Genomic DNA, 22,988 nt, shown 5'->3' with positions numbered 1-22,988 from the left:
TCTGGTACTGTAGTCTCTAACTGTAGTCTCTGGTACTGTAGTCTCTGGTACTGTCTGTAGGATATAGTCTCTGGTACTGTAGTCTCTGGTACTGTAGTGTCTGGTACTGTACTGTAGAATGTAGTCTCTGGTACTGTAGTCTCTGGTACTGTAGTCTCTGGTACTGTAGTCTCTAACTGTAGTCTATGTTACTGTAGTCTCTGGTACTGTAGTCTCTGGTACTGTAGTCTCTGTTACTGTACCGTAGAAGGTAGTCTCTGGTACTGTAGTCTCTGGTACTGTAGTCTATGTTACTGTAGTCTCTGGTACTGTAGTCTCTGGTACTGTAGTCTCTAACTGTAGTCTCTGGTACTGTAGTCTCTGGTACTGTAGTCTCTGGTACTGTAGTCTCTGTTACTGTACCGTAGAAGGTAGTCTCTGGTACTGTAGTCTCTGGTACTGTAGTCTATGTTACTGTAGTCTCTGGTACTGTAGTCTCTGGTACTGTAGTCTCTGGTACTGTAGTGTCTGGTACTGTACTGTAGAATGTAGTCTCTGGTACTGTAGTCTCTGGTACTGTAGTCTCTGGTACTGTAGTCTCTAACTGTAGTCTATGTTACTGTAGTCTCTGGTACTGTAGTCTCTGGTACTGTAGTCTCTGTTACTGTACCGTAGAAGGTAGTCTCTGGTACTGTAGATTAGGATGTAGTCTCTGGTACTGTAGTCTCTGGTACTGTAGATTAGGATGTAGTCTCTGGTACTGTAGATTAGGATGTAGTCTCTGGTACTGTAGTCTCTGGTACTGTAGTCTCTGGTACTGTAGAGTAGGATATAGTTTCTGGTACTGTAGTCTCTGGTACTGTACTGTAGAATGTAGTCTCTGGTACTGTAGTCTGGTACTTTAGTCTCTGGTACTGTAGTCTCTAACTGTAGTCTATGTTACTGTAGTCTCTGGTACTGTAGTCTCTGGTACTGTAGTCTCTGTTACTGTACTGTAGAAGGTAGTCTCTGGTACTGTAGTCTCTAACTGTAGTCTCTGGTACTGTAGTCTCTGGTACTGTAGAGTAGGATATAGTCTCTGGTACTGTAGTCTCTGTTACTGTAGTGTCTGGTACTGTACTGTAGAATGTAGTCTCTGGTACTGTAGTCTCTGGTACTGTAGTCTCTGGTACTGTAGTCTCTAACTGTAGTCTATGTTACTGTAGTCTCTGGTACTGTAGTCTCTGGTACTGTAGTCTCTGTTACTGTACCGTAGAAGGTAGTCTCTGGTACTGTAGTCTCTGGTACTGTAGTCTATGTTACTGTAGTCTCTGGTACTGTAGTCTCTGGTACTGTAGTCTCTAACTGTAGTCTCCTGTAGTCTCTGGTACTGTAGTCTCTGGTACTGTAGTCTCTGTTACTGTATAGAAGGTAGTCTCTGGTACTGTAGTCTATGTTACTGTAGTCTCTGGTAGAGTCTCTGGTACTGGAACCCTATTCTCTGGTACTGTAGTCTCTGGTACTGTAGTCTCTACTGTAGTCTCAGAACCCTCTGGAACTGTAGTCTATGTAGTCTCTGGTACTGTAGTCTCTGTTACTGTACCGTAGAAGGTAGTCTCTGGTACTGTAGTCTCTGGTACTGTAGTCTATGTTACTGTAGTCTCTGGTACTGTAGTCTCTGGTACTGTACTGTAGAAGGTAGTCTCTGGTACTGTAGTCTCTGGTACTGTAGTCTCTTACTGTATAGAAGGTAGTCTCTGGTACTAGTCTTTTACTGTAGAAGGTAGTCTCTGGTACTGTAGTCTCTGGTCCTGTAGTCTCTGGTACTGTAGTCTCTGGTCCTGTAGTCTCTGGTACTGTAGTCTCTGGTCCTGTAGTCTCTGGTACTGTAGTCTCTGGTACTGTACTGTAGAAGGTAGTCTCTGGTACTGTAGTCTCTGTTACTGTACTGTAGAAGGTAGTCTCTGGTACTGTATTCTCTAACTGTAGTCTCTGGTACTGTAGACTCTGGTATTGCACTACATAAGGAATAGGGCCCTGGTCTACAGTAGTGCACTATATAAGAAATACTGCCCTGGTCTACAGTAGTGCACTATGAAGGGAATAGGGTGCCATTTGGGAGGTGTCCTGTCCTCTTTTCCCTGCAGTGAGAGAATGAAACACAATACTCTGTAATGAACTCATCAGCCACACATCTTCGTGATCCTTGTTTTTCCCCTCTCTGACTCCCATTCGCTGATTTCCAATCATCTCAACAGAATAGAAGAGGCTAGAACCCAATATAATTCCTTTGTTGTATTACATCATATTTTAGTTTGTTTCCTATAAATACAAATATAATGTATCATGTATAAAGATAATGCATAAACCATGTCTTAGAGGCTAGAGAAGATGGTCCCAAAGGGGTGACTACATTAGACCAGAACCCTATGGAGTGCACTACAGACCAGAGCCCTATGGGGGTGAGCTACTTTAGACCAGAACCCTATGGAACCCTATTCCCTATATAGTGCACTACATTAGACCAGAGCCCTATGGAACCATATTCCCTATATAGTGCACTACTTATGACCAGGGCCTATTGGAACCCTATTCCCTATATAGGGCACTACATTAGACCAGAGATGGAACCCTATTCCCTATATAGTCCACTACTTTAGACCAGGGATGGAGGGATATAGTGCAGATTAGACCAGGGCCCTATGGAACCATAGGGATATAGTGCACTACTTATGACCAGGGCCTGAGGGAGGGCAGGTCAGGAGAGATGGGGGGTGAGGGAGGAGAGATGGGGGGATGACCAGAGCCCTGAGGGAACCCTATTCAGGAGAGATGGGGGGTGAGGGACCAGAGATGGGGGGGATGGGAGGGGGAGGAGAGATAGTGGGGGACTTTTGAGGGAGGGCAGGTCAGGAGAGATGGGGGGATGAGGGAGGAGCAGATGGGGGGTGAGGGAGGGCAGGTCAGGAGAGATGGGGGGGATGAGGGAGGAGAGAGATGGGGGGATGAGGGAGGAGAGATGGGGGGGATGAGGGAGGGAGAGGGAGAGGTCAGGGAGGAGAGATGGGGGGTGAGGGAGGACAGGGAGAGATGGGGGGCAGGGAGGAGAGATGGGGGTGAGGGAGGAGGAGAGATGGGGGATGAGGGAGGGCAGGTCAGGAGAGATGGGGGTGAGGGAGGAGAGATGGGGGGTGAGGGAGGGCAGGTCAGGAGAGATGGGGGGGTGAGGGAGGAGAGATGGGGGGATGAGGGAGGAGAGATGGGGGGATGAGGGAGGGCAGGTCAGGAGAGATGGGGGGATGAGGGAGGAGAGATGGGGGGGTGAGGGAGGGCAGGTCAGGAGAGATGGGGGGATGAGGGAGGAGAGATGGGGGGATGAGGGAGGAGAGATGGGGGGGATGAGGGAGGGCAGGTCAGGAGAGATGGGGGTGAGGGAGGACAGGAGAGATGGGGGGCAGGGAGGAGAGATGGGGAGTGAGGGGGAGGACAGGAGAGATGGGGGGATGAGGGAGGAGAGATGGGGGATGAGGGGGCAGGTCAGGAGAGATGGGGGTGAGGGAGGACAGGAGAGATGGGAGGTGAGGGAGGACAGGAGAGATGGGAGGTGAGGGAGGACAGGAGAGATGGGGGTGAGGGAGGACAGGAGAGATGGGGGGTGAGGGAGGACAGGAGAGATGGGGGTGAGGGAGGACAGGAGAGATGGGGGGTGAGGGAGGACAGGAGAGATGGGGGCAGGGAGGAGAGATGGGGAGTGAGGGAGGACAGGAGAGATGGGGGTGAGGGAGGACAGGAGAGGGGGGCAGGGAGGAGAGATGGGGTGAGGGAGGACAGATGGGGGGGAGGGAGGACAGGAGAGATGGGGGGGGGTGAGGGACGGCAGGGAAGAGAGATGGGGTTGAGGGAGGACAGATGGGGGAGAACAGGAGAGATGGGGGGGAAGGAGGACAGACAGGAGAGATGGGGGGTGAAGGAGGACAGGGAGGAGAGGTGGGGGGTGAGGGAGGGCAGGGAGGAGAGATGGGGGGTGAGGGAGTACAGACAGGAGAGATTGGGGGTGAGGGAGGACAGGGAGGACAGGGAGGAGAGATGGTGGTGACGGAGGGCAGACAGGAGAGTAAGGTGGGGGGGTAAGGGAGGACAGACAGGAGAGATGGGGGTGAAGGAGGACAGACAGGAGAGATGGCGGGGTGAGGGAGGGCAGGGAGGAGAGATGGGGGGTGAGGGAGTACAGACAGGAGAGATTGGGGGTGAGGGAGGACAGGGAGGACAGGGAGGAGAGATGGTGGTGAGGGAGGGCAGACAGGAGAGTAAGGTGGGGGGGGGGGGGGTGAGGGAGTTCAGACAGGAGCAGGGAAGGAAGTAGAGGAGGAGAGGAGGGGAGAGGGAGGGATTGGAGGACAGGCATAGGTTGAAAGGAGCCAGAGTAGCTAGCCAGAGGAAGTAATGTGATCAGGGAGTGATCCTGGGGCTCTGCTCTTCTCTCTCTGCCTTCTGTCTCTGTCTACCTCCAGGCCCTGCTAAGAGCCAGCTTTAGGTCAGATGGCCTGGCACCCCAGGGACAATGGAGATCTGTCTACTAGCTGCTACCAGACTGCTGAGAGAGAAGACATAACTGAAGTTAATTTGAGGCAGCACCCATTTTGTCCATCTGTCTTGCTAAAGGGATACTTCAGGATTTTGGCAGTGAAGCCATTTATCTACTTCCCCAGTAGAAGTAGTCAGAATAACAATGTTTTATTTTTTTCTGCATCTCTTATGAAGGAAGTTTGAGGTAGTTTAACGAGCCAATGCTAACTAGCATTAGCGCAATGACTGGAGGTCTATGATATCTACAAGTATGCTAGCAGTTACCATAGACTCTGGGTCAGTAGATAAAGGGCCTCATCTGACTCTGGGTCAGTAGATAAAGGGCCTCATCTGACTCTGGGTCAGAAGATAAAGGAGTTAATCTGACTCTGGGTCAGTAGATAAAGGGCCTCATCTGACTCTGGGTCAGTAGATAAAGGGCCTCATCTGACTCTGGGTCAGTAGATAAAGGGCCTCATCTGACTCTGGGTCAGTAGATAAAGGGCCTCATCTGACTCTGGGTCAGTAGATAAAGGGCCTCATCTGACTCTGGGTCAGTAGATAAAGGGCCTCATCTGACTCTGGGTCAGTAGATAAAGGAGTTCATCTGACTCTGGGTCAGTAGATAAAGGGCCTCATCTGACTCTGGGTCAGTAGATAAAGGGCTTCATCTGACTCTGGGTCAGTAGATAAAGGGCCTCATCTGACTCTGGGTCAGTAGATAAAGGGCGTCATTGCCGAAATCCAGAAGTATCCCTTTAAGCTCAATCTCTTAGGAAACCGTTAAGGAAATTGTGTTTTTCTTCTCAACGGGGAATCCCATCTCCGATATTAAAGGCAGATGGGACAGTGTAAGCTAAATCTGTGTTGATGCATATAGATTTTTTGGTTTTGTTTAAATTACTATAAAAGGAAATTGCGCACACAATTGCATGGCCTTATTTCTATTACAACAAGACTCTCATTCATATTCCATTCACCCAGCAGCGACAGGTTTAGGCTACTACATGATACTAGAATGTTCCCCTGTACCCATCATGAGGTTGCTACAACCTAGCCTAGGAATTAAACTTAGTCACCACCGTCCACATCACACGTTAGTCCCCACCGTCCCCATCACATGTTAGTCCCCACCGTCCCCATCACACCTTAGTCCCCACCGTCCCCATCACACGTTAGTCCCCATCACACGTTAGTCCCCCATCACACGTTAGTCCCCACCGTCCCCATCACACGTTAGTCCCCACCGTCCCCCATCACACCGTTAGTCCCCATCACACGTTAGTCCCCCATCACACGTTAGTCCCCACCATCCCCATCACACGTAGTAGTCCCCATCACACGTTAGTCCCCACCGTCCCCATCACACGTTAGTCCCCAGTCCCCCCATCACCGTTAGTCCCCACCGTCCCCATCACACGTTAGTCCCCAGTCCCCATCACACGTTAGTCCCCACCATCCCCATCACACCTTAGTCCCCACCGTCCCCCATCACACGTTAGTCCCCATCGTCCACCATCACACCGTTAGTCCCCACCGTCCCCCATCACACGTTAGTCCCCACCTAGTCCCCATCACACGTTAGTCCCCACCGTCCCCATCACACGTTAGTCCCCACCGTCCCCATCACACGTTAGTCCCCACCGTCCCCATCACACGTAAGTCCCCACCGTCCCCATCACACGTAAGTCCTCCATCACACGTTAGTCCCCACCGTCCCCCATCACACGTTAGTCCCCACCGTCCCCATCACACGTTAGTCCCCACCGTCCCCCATCACACGTTAGTCCCCACCATCCCCATCACACCTTAGTCCCCACCGTCGCCCATCACACCGTTAGTCCCCACCGTCGCCCATCACACGTTAGTCCCCACCGTCCCCCATCACACGTTAGTCCCCACCATCCCCATCACATGTTAGTCCCCACCGTCCCCCATCACACGTTAGTCCCCACCGTCGCCCATCACACGTTAGTCCCCCATCACACTAGTCCCCACCGTCGCCCATCACACGTTAGTCCCCCATCACGTTAGTCCCCCCATCACACCTTAGTCCCCACCGTCGCCCATCACACGTTAGTCCCCCATCACACGTTAGTCCCCCATCACACCTTAGTCCCCACCGTCCCCAATCACACGTTAGTCCCCACTGTCGCCCATCACACCGTTAGTCCCCCATCACACGTTAGTCCCCACCGTCCTCCATCACACGTTAGTCACCATCACACGTTAGTCCCCACCGTCCCCCATCACACGTTAGTCCCCACCATCCCCATCACACGTTAGTCCCCACCGACCCCCATCACACGTTAGTCCCCACCGTCCCCATCACACGTTAGTCCCCACCGTCCCCCATCACACCATTAGTCCCCCATCACACGTTAGTCCCCACCGTCCCCATCACACGTTAGTCCCCACCGTCCCCCATCACACCATTAGTCCCCCATCACATGTTAGTCCCCCATCACACGTTAGTCCCCACCATCCCCCATCACACATTAGTCCCCACCGTCCCCATCACACGTTAGTCCCCACCGTCCTCCATCACACGTTAGTCACCATCACACGTTAGTCCCCACCGTCCCCATCACACGTTAGTCCCCACCGTCCCCATCACACGTTAGTCCCCACCGTCCCCCATCACACCATTAGTCCCCATCACACGTTAGTCCCCACCGTCCCCATCACACGTTAGTCCCCACCGTCCCCCATCACACCGTTAGTCCCCCATCACACGTTAGTCCCCACCCCCCATCACACGTTAGTCCCCACCGTCCCCATCACACGTTAGTCCCCCATCACACGTTAGTCCCCACCGTCCCCATCACACGTTAGTCCCCCCATCCCATTAGTCCCCACCGTCCCCATCACACGTTAGTCCCCCATCACACGTTAGTCCCCACCGTCCCCATCACACGTTAGTCCCCCATCACACGTTAGTCTGTCCCCCCACGTTAGTCCCCATCACACGTTAGTCCCCACCGTCCTCCATCACACGTTAGTCACCATCACACGTTAGTCCCCACCGTCCCCATCACACGTTAGTCCCCACCGTCCCCATCACACGTTAGTCCCCACCGTCCCCCATCACACCATTAGTCCCCCATCACACGTTAGTCCCCACCGTCCCCATCACACGTTAGTCCCCACCGTCCCCCATCATCACCGTTAGTCCCCCATCACACGTTAGTCCCCACCGTCCCCCATCACACGTTAGTCCCCCATCACACGTTAGTCCACCACCGTCCCCATCACACGTTAGTCCCCCATCACACGTTAGTCCCCACCTTCCCCCATCACACGTTAGTCCCCCATCACACGTTAGTCCCCACCGTCCCCATCACACGTTAGTCCCCATCACACGTTAGTCCCCACCGTCCTCCTCCCATCATCACGTTAGTCCCCATCACACGTTAGTCCCCACCGTCTCCCATCACACGTTAGTCCCCACCGTCCCCCATCACACGTAGTCCCCATCGTCCCCCATCACACCGTTAGTCCCCACCGTCCCCCATCACACGTTAGTCCCCACCTTCCCCATCACACGTTAGTCCCCACCGTCCCCATCACACGTTAGTCCCCACCGTCCCATCCCATCACACGTTCCCCAGTCCCCCACCGTCCCCATCACACGTTAGTCCCCACCGTCCCCATCACACGTAAGTCCTCCATCACACGTTAGTCCCCACCGTCCCCCATCACACGTTAGTCCCCACCGTCCCCACCCCCCCATCACACGTTAGTCCCCACCGTCCCCCATCACACGTTAGTCCCCACCATCCCCATCACACGTTAGTCCCCACCGTCCCCCATCACACCGTTAGTCCCCACCGTCCCCCATCACACGTTAGTCCCCACCGTCCCCATCACACCGTTAGTCCCCACCGTCCCCATCACATGTTAGTCCCCACCCTCCCCATCACACGTTAGTCCCCACCGTCGCCCATCACACGTTAGTCCCCATCACACTAGTCCCCACCGTCGCCCATCACACGTTAGTCCCCCATCACACGTTAGTCCCCCATCACACCTTAGTCCCCACCGTCGCCCATCACACGTTAGTCCCCCATCACACGTTAGTCCCCACCGTCCCCATCACACGTTAGTCCCATCATCACGTTAGTCCCCACCTTCCCCCATCACACGTTAGTCCCCACCGACCCCCATCACACGTTAGTCCCCACCGTCCCCATCACACGTTAGTCCCCACCGTCCCCCATCACACCATTAGTCCCCATCCCCATCACACGTTAGTCCCCACCGTCCTCCATCACACGTTAGTCACCATCACACGTTAGTCCCCACCGTCCCCCATCACACGTTAGTCCCCACCGTCCCCATCACACGTTAGTCCCCACCGTCCCCATCACACGTTAGTCCCCACCGTCCCCCATCACACCATTAGTCCCCCATCACACCTTAGTCCCCACCGTCCCCATCACACCGTTAGTCCCCACCGTCCCCCATCACACCATTAGTCCCCCATCACATGTTAGTCCCCATCACACGTTAGTCCCCACCATCCCCATCACACGTTAGTCCCCCATCACACATTAGTCCCCACCGTCCCCCATCACACGTTAGTCCCCACCGTCCTCCATCACACGTTAGTCACCATCACACGTTAGTCCCCACCGTCCCCATCACACGTTAGTCCCCACCGTCCCCATCACACCGTTAGTCCCCACCGTCCCCATCACACGTTAGTCCCCACCGTCCCCATCACCGTTAGTCCCCCACCATTAGTCCCCCATCACACGTTAGTCCCCACCGTCCCCATCACACGTTAGTCACCGTCCCCCATCACACGTTAGTCCCCACCCCCATCACACGTTAGTCCCCATCACACGTTAGTCCCCACCGTCCCCCATCACACGTTAGTCCCCCATCACACGTTAGTCCCCACCGTCCCCATCACACGTTAGTCCCCCCATCACACGTTAGTCCCCACCGTCCCCATCACACGTTAGTCCCCCCATCACACGTTAGTCCCCACCGTCCCCATCACACGTTAGTCCCCATCCACGTTAGTCCCCACCGTCCCCCATCACACCATTAGTCCCCATCACACATTAGTCCACCGTCCCCATCACACGTTAGTCCCCACCGTCCCCCATCACACGTTAGTCCCCAGACCCCCATCACACATTAGTCCCCCATCACACGTTAGTCCCCACCGTCCCCATCACACGTTAGTCCCCCATCACACGTTAGTCCCCACCGTCCCCATCACACGTTAGTCCCCACCGTCCCCATCACACATTAGTCCCCCATCACACGTTAGTCCCCACCGTCCCCCATCACACGTTAGTCCCCATCGTCCCCATCACACCTTAGTCCCCACCGTCCCCCATCACACGTTAGTCCCCATCGTCCCCATCACACCTTAGTCCCCACCGTCCCCATCACACGTTAGTCCCCACCGTCCCCCATCACACGTTAGTCCCCACCGTCGCCCATCACCGTTAGTCCCCCATCACACGTTAGTCCCCCATCACACCTTAGTCCCCACTGTCGCCCATCACACGTTAGTCCCCCATCACATGTTAGTCCCCCATCACACGTTAGTCACCACCGTCGCCCATCACACCTTAGTCCCCACCGTCGCCAATCACACGTTAGTCCCCACCGTCGCCCATCACACCGTTAGTCCCCCATCACACGTTAGTCCCCCATCACACGTTAGTCCCCACCGTCCTCCATCACACGTTAGTCACCATCACACGTTAGTCCCCACCGTCCCCCATCACACGTTAGTCCCCACCGTCCCCATCACACGTTAGTCCCCACCGTCCCCATCACACGTTAGTCCCCACCGTCCCCATCACACGTTAGTCCCCACCGTCCCCCATCACACGTTAGTCCCCACCGACCCCCATCACACGTTAGTCCCCACTGTCCCCATCACACGTTAGTCCCCACCGTCCCCCATCACACCATTAGTCCCCATCACACGTTAGTCCCCACCGTCCCCATCACACGTTAGTCCCCACTGTCTCCCATCACATGTTAGTCCCCCATCACACGTTAGTCCCCACCGTTCCCCATCACACGTTAGTCCCCACCGTCCCCATCACACGTTAGTCCCCACCGTCCCCATCACACATTAGTCCCCATCACACGTTAGTCCCCACCGTCCCCATCACACGTTAGTCCCCACCGTCTCCCATCATCACCGTTAGTCCCCCATCACATGTCCCCAGTCCCCATCACACCTTAGTCCCCACCGTCCCCATCACACGTTAGTCCCCACCGTCCCCATCAGTCCCCCATCACTCCTTAGTCCCCACCGTCCCCCATCACACGTTAGTCCCCCATCACACGTTAGTCCCCCATCACACGTTAGTCCCCCATCACACGTTAGTCCCCACCATTCAATATGTTCTGTTTTTAGCTCTCATTGTTGTTCCCATTATACCACTGGGTCACCAATATGTTCTGTTTTTAGATATATTTAAAATCATATTATGCCCTGTCCTTGTTTCATGCTGATTAGAAGAGGAGAGAGAGAGGAGTAGGGGAGGAGAGGGGAGAGCAATAGGGGAGGAGTATAGGAGTAGTAGGAGAGGACAGGAATAGTGGAGGAGGAATAGAGGAGGAGGAGAGGATAGGAATAGTGGAGGAGGAGAGGATAGGAATAGTGGAGGAGGAGGAGGAGGAGAGGATAGGAATAGTGGAGGAGGAGGAGAGGATAGGAATAGTGGAGGAGGAGTAGAGGAGGAGGAGAGGATAGGAATAATGGAGGAGGAGGAAGAGGAGAGGATAGGAATAGTAGAGGAGGAGTAGAGGAGGAGGAGAAGATAGGAATAGTGGAGGAGGAGGAGGAGTGGATAGGAATAGTGGAGGAGGAGGAGAGGATAGGAATAGTGGAGGAGGAGGAGAGGATAGGAATAGTGGAGGAGGAGGAGAGGATAGGAATAGTGGAGGAGGAGGAGAGGATTGGAATAGTGGAGGAGAGGATAGGAATAGTGGAGGAGGAGGAGAGGATTGGAATAGTGGAGGAGGAGGAGGAGAGGATAGGAATAGTAGAGGAGGAGGAGGAGAGGATAGGAATAGTAGAGGAGGAGGAGGAGAGGATAGGAATAGTGGAGGAGGAGAGGATAGGAATAGTAGAGGAGGAGGAGGAGAGGATAGGAATAGTGGAGGAGTAGGAGAGGATAGGAATAGTAGAGGAGGAGGGGGAGGAGGAGTGGAGGATAGGAATAGTGGAGGAGGGGGAGGAGGAGAGGATAGGAATAGTGGAGGAGGGGGAGGAGGAGAGGATAGGAATAGTGGAGGAGGAGGAGAGGATAGGAATAGTGGAGGAGGAGGAGAGGATAGGAATAGTGGAGGAGGAGGAGAGGATAGGAATAGTGGAGGAGGGGGGAGGAGGAGAGGATAGGAATAGTGGAGGAGGAGGAGGAGGAGAGGATAGGAATAGTGGAGGAGGAGGAGAGGATAGGAATAGTAGAGGAGGAGGAGAGGAGGAGAGGATAGGAATAGTGGAGGAGGAGGAGAGGAGGAGAGGATAGGAATAGTGGAGGAGGAGGAGAGGATAGGAATAGTGGAGGAGGAGGAGAGGATAGGAATAGTGGAGGAGGAGGAGAGGATAGGAATAGTGGAGGAGTAGAGGATAGGAATAGTGGAGGAGTAGAGGATAGGAATAGTGGAGGAGGGGGGAGGAGGAGAGGATAGGAATAGTGGAGGAGTAGAGGATAGGAATAGTGGAGGAGTAGAGGATAGGAATATAGTGGAGGAGGGGGAGGAGGAGAGGATAGGAATAGTGGGAGGAGGGAGGAGGAGAGGATAGGAATAGTGGAGGAGGGGGAGGAGGAGAGGATAGGAATAGTGGAGGAGGGGGAGGAGGAGAGGATAGGAATAGTGGAGGAGTAGAGGGGAGGAGGGAGGAGGGGGAGGAAGAGGATAGGAGGAGGGGGGAGGAAGAGAGGATAGGAATAGTGGAGGAGTAGAGGATAGGAATAGTGGAGGAGGGGGAGGAGGAGAGGATAGGATAGTGGAGGAGTAGAGGACGAGGGGGGAGGAGAGGATAGGTCTAGTGGAGAGGAGGAGGGAGGAGTAGAGGAGGGGGGAGGAGAGAATAGGAATAGTAGAGGAGGAGAGGAGGGGGGAGGAGAGGTCAGGGGTGTATAAAGCTTGTCCTTGTCCTGAGTGTGTGTGTTCTAATTCCGTCCTCCTGAGTACCAGTCCACCAGAGATCCCCTATTAGATTAAAGGTCCACAGCAGATGAGACACTAGGTGATGGATTAAGGAACCTAATTGGAACATTGAAACTCATCATGAAGTGAATCACTCCGTGTACATACCAGAAATATACTTATTCTAAGTGGTATTTTAATGCATTGTAAGACTCTGAGATATTTGATTTCACATCAGCTCAAGGGTTGGTGTCAAGTTACAAATGGACTCCTCACCTTGCTATTTTATGGAAATATACTTAACTGTCGTTAGAACGAGATGTGATGAATGTGGTTAGAAATAAATAATCTAGATGTGATAACTGTGGTTAGAACTAGATGTTATAGCTGGGGTTAGAACTAAATCATCTAGATGTGATAGCTGTGGTTAGAACTACATAATATAGATGTGATAACTGTGGTTAGAACTAGATGTTATAGCTGTGGTTAGATCTAAATCATCTAGATGTGATAACTGTGGTTAGAACTAGATGTTATAACTGTGGTTAGAACTAAATCATCTAGATGTGATAACTGTCGTTATATCTATATAATCTTGATGTGATAACTGTGGTTATATCTATATAATCTTGATGTGATAACTGTGGTTATATCTATATAATCTTGATGTGATAACTGTCGTTATATCTATATAATCTTGATGTGATAACTGTGGTTATATCTATATAATCTTGATGTGATAACTGTGGTTATATCTATATAATCTTGATGTGATAACTGTGGTTATATCTATATAATCTTGATGTGATAACTGTGGTTATATCTATATAATCTAGATGTGATAACTGTGGTTAGAACTAAATGATCTAAATGTGATAGCTGTGGTTAGATCTAATGTGATAGCTGTGGTTAGAACTAGATGTTATAGCTGTGGTTAGAACTAGATGTGATAGCTGTGGTTAGAACTAGATGTGATAGCTGTGGTTAGAACTACATAATCTAGATGTGATAGCTGTGGTTAGAACTAGATGTGATAGCTGTGGTTAGAACTAGATGTGATTACTGTGGTTAGAACTAGATGTGATAGCTGTGGTTAGATCTAATGTGATAGCTGTGGTTAGATCTAATGTGATAGCTGTGGTTAGAACTAGATGTGATAGCTGTGGTTAGAACTACATAATCTAGATGTGATAGCTGTGGTTAGAACCAAATAATCTAGATGTGATAACTGGGGTTAGAACTAAATCATCTAGATGTGATAGCTGTGGTTAGAACTACATAATATAGATGTGATAACTGTGGTTAGAACTAGATGTTATAGCTGTGGTTAGATCTAAATCATCTAGATGTGATAACTGGGGTTAGAACTAGATGTTATAGCTGTGGTTAGAACTAAATCATCTAGATGTGATAACTGTGGTTAGAACTAGATGTTATAGCTGTGGTTAGATCTAAATCATCTAGATGTGATAACTGTGGTTAGAACTAGATGTTATAGCTGTGGTTAGATCTAGATGTTATAGCTGTGGTTAGATCTAGATGTTATAGCTGTGGTTAGAACTAGATGTTATAGCTGTGGTTAGATCTAAATCATCTAGATGTTATAGCTGTGGTTAGAACTAGATGTTATAGCTGTGGTTAGATCTAATGTGATAGCTGTGGTTAGAACTAGATGTTATAGCTGTGGTTAGATCTAATGTGATAGCTGTGGTTAGAACTAGATGTTATAGCTGTGGTTAGATCTAATGTGATAGCTGTGGTTAGAACTAGATGTTATAGCTGTGGTTAGAACTACATAATCTAGATGTGATAACCGTGGTTAGAACTACATAATCTAGATGTGATTACTGTGGTTAGAACTACATAATCTAGATGTGATTACTGTGGTTAGATCTAGATAATCTAGATGTGATTACTGGTTAGAACGAGATGTGATAACTATGACCAGAACAGACTGGGTTGGAATGGTTCCACTATGACCTGTGTATAGAGTATGTCAGTATGACCTGTGTGTGTGTGTGTGTGTGTGTGTGTGTGTGTGTGTGTGTGTGTGTGTGTGTGTGTGTGTGTGTGTGTGTGTGTGTGTGTGTGTGTGTGTGTGTGTGTGTGTGTGTGTGTGTGTGTGTGTGTGTGTGTGTGTGTGTGACCTGTGTGTGTGTGTGTGACCTGTGTGTGTGTGTGTGACCTGTGTGTGTGTGTGTGACCTGTGTATAGAGTATGTGTGACCTGTGTATAGAGTATGTGTGACCTGTGTATAGAGTATGTGTGTATGACCTGTGTATAGAGTATGTGTGTATGACCTGTGTATAGAGTATGTGTGTATGACCTGTGTATAGAGTATGTGTGTATGACCTGTGTATAGAGTATGTTAGTATGACCTGTGTGTGTGTGTGTGTGACCTGTGTATAGAGTATGTGTGTGTGTGTGTGTGTGTGACCTGTGTATAGAGTATGTGTGTGTGTGTGTGTGACCTGTGTATAGAGTATGTTAGTATGACCTGTGTGTGTGTGTGTGAACACCATGGCCTTTAGTTAGTTGTGTTATATCTATGACAGCCCAGCTGTCTGCTTTGATACTGTAAGGCTGTAGAAGGAAGATCTGGGGTTAAATACTACTTGACATCATTATAAATATTTAAACTGTGTTTGATTGAACTTGTCTGGCACAGTGGAACCAATGGACTTGATGCAAAAGTGAAAACCACTCCCACCTGGCGCTCCAGACAGGCTGAAGCAAACGCCTCAAGTATTTCAAAGGTTTCAAATACTATGTGAACCCAGGTGTGCTGTAGAGAGAAGACAAGTCTCAGGCCGGAGATGAAAATAGAACTCTGGCAGGAGGCCAGAACCAGGAAAGAACACGTCCACATGACCTCTCTCACTCACTCGCTTACTGGAGGAGAGGAGTGGGGGGGAGGAGGAGAGGGGGAGGAGGAAGAGAGGAGAGGAGAGAGGAGGAGAGGGGGAGGAGGAAGAGAGGAGAGGAGAGAGGGGGAGAGATGAGGAAGAGGAGGGAGGAGAGGAGTGTGGGGGAGGAGGAAGAGAGGAGAGGGGGAGGAGAGAGAGGAGGAGAGATGAGGAGTGTGGGAGGAGGAAGAGGAGAATGAAGAACACGGGGAGGGGGGTTGACCACTATGACTAATGGAGAACACGGGGGGGGGTGAATGACCACTATTACTAATGGAGAACAGGGGGAATGACCACTATTACTAATGGAGAACACGGGGGGGGGGAATGACCACTATGACTAATGGAGAACAGGGGGGAATGACCACTATGACTAATGGAGAACACTAATGGAGGGGGGAATGACCACTATGACTAATGGAGAACAGGGGGAATGACCACTATGACTAATGGAGAACAGGGGGAATGACCACTATGACTAATGGAGAACAGGGGGGAATGACCACTATGACTAATGGAGAACAGGGGGGGGATGAATGACTAATGGAGAACAGGGGGGAATGACCCACTAATGACTAATGGAGAACAGGGGGAATGACCACTATGACTAATGGAGAACAGGGGGAATGACCACTATGACTAATGGAGAACAGGGGGGACCACTATGACTAATGGAGAACAGGGGGGGGAATGACCACTATGACTAATGGAGAACAGGGGGGGGGACCACTATGACTAATGGAGAACAGGGGGAATGACCACTATGACTAATGGAGAACAGGGGGGAATGACCACTATGACTAATGGAGAACAGGGGGGAATGGACTAATGGAGAACAGGGGGGGAATGACCTATGACTAATGGAGAACAGGGGGAATGACCACTATGACTAATGGAGAACAGGGGGGAATGACCACTATGACTAATGGAGAACAGGGGGGAATGACCACTATGACTAATGGAGAACAGGGGGGAATGACCACTATGACTAATGGAGAACAGGGGGGGGAATGACCACTATGACTAATGGAGAACAGGGGGGAATGACCACTATGACTAATGGAGAACAGGGGGAATGACCACTATGACTAATGGAGAACAGGGGGGAATGACCACTATGACTAATGGAGAACAGGGGGGAATGACCACTATGACTAATGGAGAACAGGGGGGGAATGACCACTATGACTAATGGAGAACAGGGGGGAATGACCACTATGACTAATGGAGAACAGGGGGGGAATGACCACTATGACTAATGGAGAACAGGGGGGAATGACCACTATGACTAATGGAGAACAGGGGGAATGACCACTATGACTAATGGAGAACAGGGGGAATGACCACTATGACTAATGGAGAACAGGGGGAATGACCACTATGACTAATGGAGAACAGGGGGGGAATGACCACTATGACTAATGGAGAACAGGGAGGAATGACCACTATGACTAATGGAGAACAGGGGGGGGGGAATGACCACTATGACTAATGGAGAACAGGGGGAATGACCACTATGACTAATGGAGAACAGGGGGGAATGACCACTATGACTAATGGAGAACAGGGGGAATGACCACTATGACTAATGGAGAACAGGGGGGGAATGACCACTATGACTAATGGAGAACAGGGGGGAATGACCACTATGACTAATGGAGAACACAGGGGGGAATGACCACTATGACTAATGGAGAACAGGGGGGGAATGACCACTATGACTAATGGAGAACAGGGGGGAATGACCACTATGACTAATGGAGAACAGGGGGGAATGACCACTATGACTAATGGAGAATGACCACTATGACTAATGGAGAACAGGGGGGAATGACCACTATGACTAATGGAAGGGAGAACACTATGACTAATGGAGGGGAATGACCACTATGACTAATGGAGAACAGGGGGGAATGACCACTATGACTAATGGAGAACAGGGGGAATGACCACTATGACTAATGGAGAACAGGGGGATGACCACTATGACTAATGGAGAACAGGGGGAATGACCACTATGACTAATGGAGAACAGGGGGAATGACCACTATGACTAATGGAGAACAGGGGGGAATGACCACTATGACTAATGGAGAACAGGGGGAATGACCACTATGACTAATGGAGAACAGGGGGAAGACCACTATGACTAATGGGGGAGGAATGACCACTATGACTAATGGAGAACAGGGGAGGAATGACCACTATGACTAATGGAGAACAGGGGGAATGACCACTATGACTAATGGAGAACAGGGGGGAATGACCACTATGACTAATGGAGAACTATGACTAATGGAGAACAGGAATGACCACTATGACTAATGGAGAACAGGGGGAATGACCACTATGACATGGAGAACACCACTATGGGGGGAATGACCACTATGACTAATGGAGAACAGGGGGAATGACCACTATGACTAATGGAGAACATGACTAATGGGGGGAATGACCACTATGACTAATGGAGAACAGGGGGGAATGATGACTAATGGAGAACAGGGGGAATGACCACTATGACTAATGGAGAACAGGGGGGAATGACCACTATGACTAATGGAGAGGGGGAATGACCACTATGACTAATGGAGAACAGGGGGAATGACCACTATGACTAATGGAGAACAGGGGGAATGACCACTATGACTAATGGAGAACAGGGGAGGAATGACCACTATGACTAATGGAGAACAGGGGGAATGACCACTATGACTAATGGAGAACAGGGGGGGACCAATGACTAATGGAGAACAGGGAGGAATGACCACTATGACTAATGGAGAACAGGGGGGAATGACCACTATGACTAATGGAGAACAGGGGGGAATGACCACTATGACTAATGGAGAACAGGGGGGAATGACCACTATGACTAATGGAGAACAGGGGGAATGACCACTATGACTAATGGAGAACAGGGGGGAATGACCACTATGACTAATGGAGAACAGGGAGGATGACCACTATGACTAATGGAGAACAGGGGGAATGACCACTATGACTAATGGAGAACAGGGGGGAATGACCACTATGACTAATGGAGAACAGGGGGGGAATGACCACTATGACTAATGGAGAACAGGGGGAATGACCACTATGACTAATGGAGAACAGGGGGGGAATGACCACTATGACTAATGGAGAACAGGGGGAGAACTAATGGAGGGGGAATGACCACTATGACTAATGGAGAACAGGGGGAATGACCACTATGACTAATGGAGAACAGGGGGAATGACCACTATGACTAATGGAGAACAGGGGGAATGACCACTATGACTAATGGAGAACAGGGGGAATGACCACTATGACTAATGGAGAACAGGGGGAATGACCACTATGACTAATGGAGAACAGGGGGAATGACCACTATGACTAATGGAGAACAGGGGGAATGACCCTATGACTAATGGAGAACAGGGGGAATGACTGACTAATGGAGAACAGGGGGAATGACCACTATGACTAATGGAGAACAGGGGGGAATGACCACTATGACTAATGGAGAACAGGGGGGAATGACCACTATGACTAATGGAGAACAGGGGGAATGACCACTATGACTAATGGAGAACAGGGGGAATGACCACTATGACTAATGGAGAACAGGGGGAATGACCACTATGACTAATGGAGAACAGGGGGAATGACCACTATGACTAATGGAATGAACTAATGGAGAACAGGGGGGAATGACCACTATGACTAATGGAGAACAGGGGAGGAATGACCACTATGACTAATGGAGAACAGGGGGAATGACCACTATGACTAATGGAGAAAAGGGGGAATGACCACTATGACTAATGAAGAACAGGGGAGGAATGACCACTATGACTAATGGAGAACAGGGGAGGAATGACCACTATGACTAATGGAGAACTATGACTAATGGAGGGGGAATGACCACTATGACTAATGGAGAACAGGGGGGAATGACCACTATGACTAATGGAGAACAGGGGAGGAATGACCACTATGACTAATGGAGAACAGTGTGGTGGGGGGGGAGGGATGACCACTATGACTAATGGAGAACAGTGTGGTGAGGGGAGGGGGGAGGGATGACCACTATGACTAATGGAGAACAGTGTGGTGAGGGGAGGCGGGGAATGACCACTATGACTAATGGAGAACAGGGGGGGGGGAATGACCACTATGACTAATGGAGAACAGGGGGGAATGACCACTATGACTAATGGAGAACAGTGTGGTGAGGGGGGGGGAGGAATGACCACTATGACTAATGGAGAACAGGGGAGGAATGACCACTATGACTAATGGAGAACAGGGGGAATGACCACTATGACTAATGGAGAACAGGGGGAATGACCACTATGACTAATGGAGAACAGGGGGGGAATGACCACTATGACTAATGGAGAACAGGGGGAATGACCACTATGACTAATGGAGAACAGGGGGGAATGACCACTATGACTAATGGAGAACAGGGGGGAATGACCACTATGACTAATGGAGAACAGGGGGGGAATGACCACTATGACTAATGGAGAACAGGGGGAATGACCACTATGACTAATGGAGAACAGGGGGGAATGACCACTATGACTAATGGAGAACAGGGGGGGAATGACCACTATGACTAATGGAGAACAGGGGGGAATGACCACTATGACTAATGGAGAACAGGGGGGAATGACCACTATGACTAATGGAGAACAGGGGGAATGACCACTATGACTAATGGAGAACAGGGGGAATGACCACTATGACTAATGGAGAACAGGGGGGAATGACCACTATGACTAATGGAGAACAGGGGAGGAATGACCACTATGACTAATGGAGAACAGGGGAGGAATGACCACTATGACTAATGGAGAACAGGGGGGGAATGACCACTATGACTAATGGAGAACAGGGAGGAATGACCACTATGACTAATGGAGAACAGGGGAGGAATGACCACTATGACTAATGGAGAACAGGGGGGGAATGACCACTATGACTAATGGAGAACAGGGGGGAATGACCACTATGACTAATGGAGAACAGGGGAGGAATGACCACTATGACTAATGGAGAACAGGGGAGGAATGACCACTATGACTAATGGAGAACAGGGGAGGAATGACCACTATGACTAATGGAGAACAGGGGGGAATGACCACTATGACTAATGGAGAACAGGGGGAATGACCACTATGACTAATGGAGAACAGGGGAGGAATGACCACTATGACTAATGGAGAACAGGGGAGGAATGACCACTATGACTAATGGAGAACAGGGGGGAATGACCACTATGACTAATGGAGAACAGGGGAGGAATGACCACTATGACTAATGGAGAACAGGGGAGGAATGACCACTATGACTAATGGAGAACAGGGAGGAATGACCACTATGACTAATGGAGAACAGGGGAGGAATGACCACTATGACTAATGGAGAACAGGGAGGAATGACCACTATGACTAATGGAGAACAGGGGGAATGACCACTATGACTAATGGAGAACAGGGAAGAATGACCACTATGACTAATGGAGAACAGGGGGAATGACCACTATGACTAATGGAGAACAGGGGGAATGACCACTATGACTAATGGAGAACAGGGGGAATGACCACTATGACTAATGGAAAACAGGGGAGGAATGACCACTATGACTAATGGAGGGGGGGAATGACCACTATGACTAATGGAGAACAGGGGGAATGACCACTATGACTAATGGAGAACAGGGGGGAATGACCACTATGACTAATGGAGAACAGGGGGAATGACCACTATGACTAATGGAGAACAGGGGGGGGAATGACCACTATGACTAATGGAGAACAGGGGGAATGACCACTATGACTAATGGAGAACAGGGGGGAATGAACTATGACTAATGGGGGGGAATGACCACTATGACTAATGGAGAACAGGGGGGAATGACCACTATGACTAATGGAGAACAGGGGGGAATGACCACTATGACTAATGGAGAACAGGGGGGAATGACCACTATGACTAATGGAGAACAGGGGGGAATGACCACTATGACTAATGGAGAACAGGGGGAGAACATGACTAATGGAGAACAGGGGGAATGACCACTATGACTAATGGAGAACAGGGGGGAATGACCATGACCTATGACTAATGGAGAACAGGGGGAATGACCACTATGACTAATGGAGAACAGGGGAGGAATGACCACTATGACTAATGGAGAACAGGGGGAATGACCACTATGACTAATGGAGAACAGGGGGAATGACCACTATGACTAATGGAGAACAGGGAGGAATGACCACTATGACTAATCGAGAACAGGGGGAATGACCACTATGACTAATGGAGAACAGGGGGGGAATGACCACTATGACTAATGGAGAACAGGGGGGGAATGACCACTATGACTAATGGAGAATAGGGGAGGAATGACCACTATGACTAATGGAGAACAGGGGGGGAATGACCACTATGACTAATGGAGAACAGGGGAGGAATGACCACTATGACTAATGGAGAACAGGGGGGGAATGACCACTATGACTAATGGAGAAAAGGGGGAATGACCACTATGACTATTGAAGAACAGGGGAGGAATGACCACTATGACTAATGGAGAACAGGGGAGGAATGACCACTATGACTAATGGAGAACAGGGGGGGAATGACCACTATGACTAATGGAGAACAGGGGAGGAATGACCACTATGACTAATGGAGAACAGGGGAGGAATGACCACTATGACTAATGGAGAATAGTGTGGTGGGGGGGAATGAGGGATGACCACTATGACTAATGGAGAACAGTGTGGTGAGGGGAGGGGGGGAATGAGGGATGACCACTATGACTAATGGAGAACAGTGTGGTGAGGGGAGGCGGGGAATGAGGGATGACCACTATGACTAATGGAGAACAGTGTGGTGAGGGGGGGGGGAATGAGGGATGACCACTATGACTAATGGAGAACAGTGTGGTGAGGGGAGGGGGAATGAGGGATGACCACTATGACTAATGGAGAACAGTGTGGTGAGGGGAGGGGGAATGAGGAATGACCACTATGACTAATGGAGAATAGTGGGGGGTGACCACTATGACTAATGGAGAACAGTGTGGTGAGGGGGGGGAATGAGGGATGACCACTATGACTAATGGAGAGGGGGTGTAGTCTATGGTTGGCTAAACAAGGTCAGTCGTTGCCTGAGGAATCCCTGCCTCTACACGAGACACGGTCTCCATTCCACTGGTCAGCATGGTGGACATTAGTGTGATGCAAAGACTGCCAGCCACTCAGCCAGCCCAGGGGGGGGGGGGGGGGTCTCAGCCATTCCTAGATGGGCTCAATTACTTCCATTGTAACAAAGATAGTTAAGATAGCTCTCTCTCTCCTTCTGTCTCTCTCTCTCTTTCTGTCTCTCTCTCTCTCTTTCTGTCTTTCTCTCTCTTTCTGT

General features: G+C 50.4%; 1 protein-coding gene across 4 annotated transcripts in view; it reads left to right on the top strand.

The window, feature by feature from the left end:
* The window catches only part of gab2 (GRB2-associated binding protein 2), a 186,363-nt gene that overhangs the window by 127,583 nt on the left and 35,792 nt on the right, over positions 1-22,988 (top strand). The gene's annotated exons all lie outside the window — the stretch shown is intronic.

This window comes from Oncorhynchus gorbuscha, linkage group LG13 (assembly GCF_021184085.1).
Source record: "Oncorhynchus gorbuscha isolate QuinsamMale2020 ecotype Even-year linkage group LG13, OgorEven_v1.0, whole genome shotgun sequence".
Taxonomy (NCBI): domain Eukaryota; kingdom Metazoa; phylum Chordata; class Actinopteri; order Salmoniformes; family Salmonidae; genus Oncorhynchus; species Oncorhynchus gorbuscha.
The sequence above is the reverse complement of the archived record's forward strand: the minus strand, read 5'-3'. Positions and strand labels throughout refer to the sequence as shown.